The sequence below is a fragment of the Chiloscyllium plagiosum genome, chromosome 25 (genome assembly GCF_004010195.1).
Source record: "Chiloscyllium plagiosum isolate BGI_BamShark_2017 chromosome 25, ASM401019v2, whole genome shotgun sequence".
NCBI lineage: Eukaryota > Metazoa > Chordata > Chondrichthyes > Orectolobiformes > Hemiscylliidae > Chiloscyllium > Chiloscyllium plagiosum.
Window position 1 is genome coordinate 25,329,380 of NC_057734.1, and position 6,000 is coordinate 25,335,379.

Here is a 6,000-nt window from a genome sequence, read left to right on the forward strand (position 1 = left end):
CAGGGGGTACAGAAGTCGATGTTTGGGGTGTAACCGTTCTTCAGGACTGGAGGGAGCAGCAGATCAAGGGGGAAGTGGGGGCAGGGTGGTGAAGTGCGGATAGGAGAAGGCAGGTAGAGAGTACGCCCTGGTTGGTCAATGGGAGGAATGAATCCAGTTCGTGGCAGGAAGCAGTAGAAGGGAGGGGGAGGGAGGTTATTTGAAATTGGAGAACTCAATGTTGAATCCTCCAGGCTGTCGGGTACGCAAGCGTTAGACAAGGCGTTGTTCCTCCAATAGGTGCTGTGGCTTGTTTTGGCAATGGAGGAGGCCAAAGATAGTCATGTCGGTAAAGGAGCAGTTGGGGAAATTGAAATGGGCGGTCGCTGGAGATGGAAGTGGTGAGGACAAGAAAGGGGAAGAGAGGTGTTTGATGACAGGGTGGAAGTTGGGGCTGCTCCAGTTCAGCCTGGGTGCAGTCATCGATGTAACAGCAGAAGAGTTGAGATATAATGCCTATGTAGGTACTGAAGACGGACTGTTCGATATCGCCGACAGAGGCAGGCTGGGACCCATCCAGATGCACATGGCCACCCCCTTGATTGAGGAACTAGGAGGAGTTAAAGGAAAAGTTATGGGGGTTGAGGACCAGTTCAGCGAGACGGAGTAGGGTATTGGTGGAGGGGGACTGGATGAGTCTATTGGAGAGGAAGAAGCAGAGGGCCTGGAGGCCATCCTTGTGGGGTATAGACGGTACAAGGACTGCACGTCCATAGTGAAGAGTGGTACATGGTATACCCTTTAAACTTTGATATAGAGACACGGACTGGAATACACAAAGTGAGGGAGCATAAAATGTACAGTGATGGACAAAGGCATATTCGAGCCAGTTCTGCTACAATGCGTCTTTCATTAACACAAATTGCCCGTAACACAATTGATGTATAGGGAATGCTGTTTCTAAAATGTAAACATATAAAATGCATATAGGCTATGACATGATTAGATCGCCAACACTTGGAGTGTTATTTTCATAACGCAATTTTCATATAGTGTGGGGTCGCACAGAAACACAACTATCGCATTATAGAAGAGATGACTGTTTACAGCCAAACAGCATACAAAATTGGCTTGACGGTAGGTGACAGAGGGTGATGGTGGAGGGTTGCTTTTCAGACTGAAGGCCTGTGACCAGTGGTGTTCTCTAGGGATTGATGCTGGGTCCACTTTAGTTTGTAATTTAAATAAACAATTTGTATGAGAATTTAGGAGGCATGGATAGGAGGTCTGTGGATGACACCAAAATTGGTGGTACGGTCGAGAATGAAGGAGGTTATCTAAGATTACAAAGGAATCTTGATCAATTGGGCCAATGGGCTGAGGAATGGCAGACAGAGTTTAATTCAGATAAACATGAGATATTTCATTTTGGTAAAAACAAACAAGGTCTGGACTCAAAGTTAATGGCAGTGCCCTGGAGAGTGTATTAGAACAGAGACACAGAGGGGTTCAGGTACATAGTTCATTGCAAGTTGCTTCACACATAGACAGTGTTTGGAATGCTTGGCTTCATTGCTCAGACCATTGAGTAGAAGAGTGTTATGGACCAGGCCTGACCCCTCAAAATATTTTTAAGCAGGTAGCCCAGACCATAACTTTGCTATTTGTTTTAGGTAAGTGTATAGTGGATAGTCCCAGAGTGAATTAGCTGATCCAACTGCCACATTTTAAACAAACAGAATTTATTTACAAAATTACAGAATGAAACTCAAAGAACAGAAAATAGAACACTGGACAACTTATCCTATTCAAAAACTAGACAGACTATCCCGACCTAATGATGTTTGCAGAAATACTTGCAACAGCCCCAATAAACACAAGCCCAAAGAGTAAAAATGAAACAAATCAGCGCTTACAGACTTTAAGTTAGAGAGTGTGGGTACCCGGTTGGATTGGCCCAGCAGCCTTTCTTCACGCACACACACTGCTGCTGAACTGAATCAAAAACTCTAATCTAAACGAAGGCTAGCTACACAGCTAGCTGGCCATTCCCATTTGATTACACCGGTTTTTTAAAAAAGACATGAAAGCCTTAGGCCAGAGGCATTATCTGTTAGGGGTAAACAAAAAGGACCCCAATAAACCTTTCAAATCCAGCTGAGTTGGAGCCTGTCCAATTACCCCCTCTCTGGTAAAAAAAAAACAACTCAAGGGCATAGTAACCTTGTAAAAAGAACAACATTGTGACAGGAGTTGGGGATGTCATGTTCAGGTTGTACAGGACTTGGTGTGCCACTTTTGCAGTACTGCGTATAGTTCTGGTCTCTCTGCTATAGCAAGGATATTACTAAACTGGAGAGGGTTCATAAAAGATTTACTAGGATTTTGCTCAGATTGGAGCATTTGAGCTATAAAGAGAGGCTGGATAGGCTGGGGCTTTTTCAATGGCGTATAGGAGGTTGAAGGATGACCTTATAGAGGTTTATAAAAAAATGAGGAGCATAGATAAGATAAATAGCAAGTGCCTTTTCCCTAGGGTGAAGGGAGTTCAAAACTAGGGGCCATATTTTTAAGGTAAGAGGAAAAACATTTAAAAGGGACAACATTTTCACACAGTGGGTTGTTCATACGTGGTATGAATCACAGAATCATAGAATCCCGACAGTGCAGAAAGAGGCAATTCAGCCTATCAAGTCTGCACCAACCCTCTGAAGAGCATCCCATTTCCATAACCCTGCATTTATCATGGCTAATCCATCTAACCTGCACATTCTTGAACGCTATGGGAATATTTTAGTACAGTCAATCCATCTAACCTGCACATCTTTGGACTGCAGGAGGAAACCGAAGCACCAGAGGAAACCCACGCAGAATGTGCAAACTCCACACAGACAGTCACCCAAGACTGGAATTGAAGCCGGGTCCCTTCTGCTGTGAGGCAGCAGTGCTAACCACTGAGCCATGGTGCCACCCACAAACTGCTAGAGGAAGTGTAGGTGTAGGTACAGTTATAACATTTAAAAAACAATTGGACAGGTACATGAATAGGAAAGGTTTAGAGGGATATGGCCAAACACAAACAAATAGGACCAGTTTAGTTTGGGAAACTTTGTAGACATAGAGGAGATGGACCAAAGGGTCTGTTGCCATGCTATATGACTCTAAGCATGTGTCCAAAGAGCACTTTACAACATGAAAAAAATTGTAATCCATAAAGGTCAAGCTGTGGAAAAACATATCAGTGAGAAAACAGCTTTCTGTCCAGCTATATGGAATTAAACAGTTGCCATTTATAACATAAGGTTTTTTTTGCTTCCTTTGTGGAATTACAGCTTTTTTAAAAACAATTAATTTGATTTCAAAGTGGAGAACAGAAGCTTAATTACATTTGCACTTAAAGTGCAGTATTTAAAGGCACTGCTGTAGCTCAAAGAACAAATAAAATAGCTGCATCTATTCACTTATAGTGGTACGCAAGGGAATAATGTTCTAATTCACTAATCGGCCAGTTATGCACCACACCAAAGAATGCTCCATTTTAATAATAGTAGCATTTTGTTTATGCCAGTTCAGTTACTTACTTAAGCCCTCATTTAATGTGGTTCCCTTTTGTAATTGGGGCTCAAATTTCAAACTTACTTTAAAAAGGAGACAGTAATCTGTGACAGTCAGTTATAACTGCAAGTGACAGAAAAAAAACTGTAGTTTTAAAAGTGACCACAAGAGGTCAATGAACAACAGGGCATTTTGTTCTCTTTCATAAGTCAGCTTTTGTGGCCTAAGCAATTTACAAACTATGTAACATCTACGATGAAAGCTCATCACCAAATGCTCTATATTGCAATCAAATAATTCAGAATGTCAGGTCTGTAAATTTTTATTTTTACCTAACCCATTTCATATTTTATTACTGCCAGACTTTGTTTTCTTAAAACAACTCAGATATTGAAGGTGACAAATGTATTTCCCACCTCCAGTGTATTCTGGCACAAGCAGCATTAAAATCGAGTTGCAAAAGGAAGAGATCTTCAATTATTGTTATAATCCCGTGTGGTGAGCGCACTCTTCTGCCTTACTTGTCAAATGGAAGATTCTACATTTCTAAGCTAAACAATCTCGATGACTGACCCTCACTGGGACTTCACAGGAGTTTAACACATGGTTGTGAAAAAGAAAACCACACAGAGTTACAGCAGAAAAGGAGATTATTGGCCCAAGACATCTCCAATGGTTCTTTATGCATACAATTCAAAACTATTTCAAATGGTCAACTTTCTCTTCATAGCTTTGGATGCCCAAGCTTCAAATACCCAATATGTGCCCTGCATGTCTCTCAAAGGTTTCTTTTGTGATTCATTCAACTTCTATTGTTTACCTCTTAAAATCTAAAAAATGCTACAAGTACAATATGGACTGAGGTGCACCATCTACTAGTAGGTTAGAAATTCTTATCCTTTAGTGTGCAGTAGTTCCACAGCCACCAGCACATCTGACAGCCTGCACAATATCTCGCATCAACATTCTAAACGTTGGAGTGGATGAAATGGAAATATTGAGTAGCTGGATTGGAAGGTGGTAAAAGCTGTGGGACAACTATTGTTTCTTCAGGTCAATTTGCTCCAGGATAGTCTAGTCAGGCATAACGAAAGCTGACGGTGACAAAGAATGATTCAGAATGACAGGTCTGGGTATTGAGGGTGAGGATGGGGAGGGACAGGGTAACATTGAAGTATTGTGTAGAAGAGAACCACCAAAACAAGGCGGATCAATTCATGACAAATCAACCAGTGCTTAAAACTGTGTTGCTTAAAACTCACATGAACAATTTTACTGTAGGCCACAGCACCATAGCAGATTATGAAAGCTTGAAGAATTAATATCTAGTTAATGCTGATTGTCGTAAATACCCAACTGGTTCACAAACACCTTTAGGTCCACTGATATATTCAATTGACATATTCAAGCGGGCATGGGACATTATCTGAATAAAAGTAATGTGCAAGGGTATGGGGAGAAAGCAGGAAATTGGCAGTAGATAATGATGTTCATTTGAAAAGCTGGTACAAACACGACAGGTTTCCTTACACGTAATAACGCTTCTGAGATTCTGGGATGAATCTTAATGATCTGCGTGACAGCAGGAAAGAACTCAATTTGAGAACTGTAATTGGTTTCCATTAACCGTGTTGTCAACCTTAAATGTTCACATGTTCCACAAATCGATTGGTACATCATCATATGAAATACACAACTGAAACAAAAGGTAAAGTGGAAGAGGCTCAAAGACATTTAAATACTTGGGATTACATGAAGTTAGATGCTTCTGGAGCACAAAGGGACATGTTAGATAATTAGCCTATTCCTGCACAATCAAGAAACATTAAGGGAAAACATTAGGACGTGAAACCATTCAAATCTCTGCCAAATGCATGTAGACATTTCTTAAAAGATACAACGTCATTGACAAAACAAAGTTCAAATCAAATAAATTTCACTGCAGCTAGAATCTCTTGAGTTATTGCACACAAAAGTTACAGCTCAGAGCTCATCAGAAAACCTGGCCTATTGGAATTCTTTAGGCTTTCAATTGCACGGAAACATAAAACATCATAATCCAACTTCTACAGGTCACAGTTATCCCTGTTTGCTGTTAGCAATGAAAGTGTAAAGCAGGAATGCAATAAAAGATAGCTCGAGATAGTGCAAATATTTTCCATTATATTAGATACAAGATACTTCCCTGTTTAACCGGTTCTGCATCTGATAACATATGTAAGAAATGCTTTATTTGCATTGGTAATGATAAATGCCTTAACTTGCAAACCAAATCCTTCTTTTAAAAAAAAGCCGGAAAAGATTTACAAGGATGTCGCCAGGGTTGGAGAATTTGAGCTATAGGAAGAGGCTGAACAGGCTGGGTCTGTTTTCCCTGGAGCGTCGGAGGCTGAGGGGTGACCTTATAGAGGTTTACAAAATTGAGGGACATGCATAGGATAAATGGACAGTAATTTCTCTGGGGTG

General features: G+C 40.9%; 1 protein-coding gene across 13 annotated transcripts in view; it reads right to left on the reverse strand.

Moving 5' to 3' along the window:
• The window catches only part of LOC122562672 (lysine-specific demethylase 2B), a 218,332-nt gene that overhangs the window by 139,115 nt on the left and 73,217 nt on the right, over positions 1 to 6,000 (reverse strand). The gene's annotated exons all lie outside the window — the stretch shown is intronic.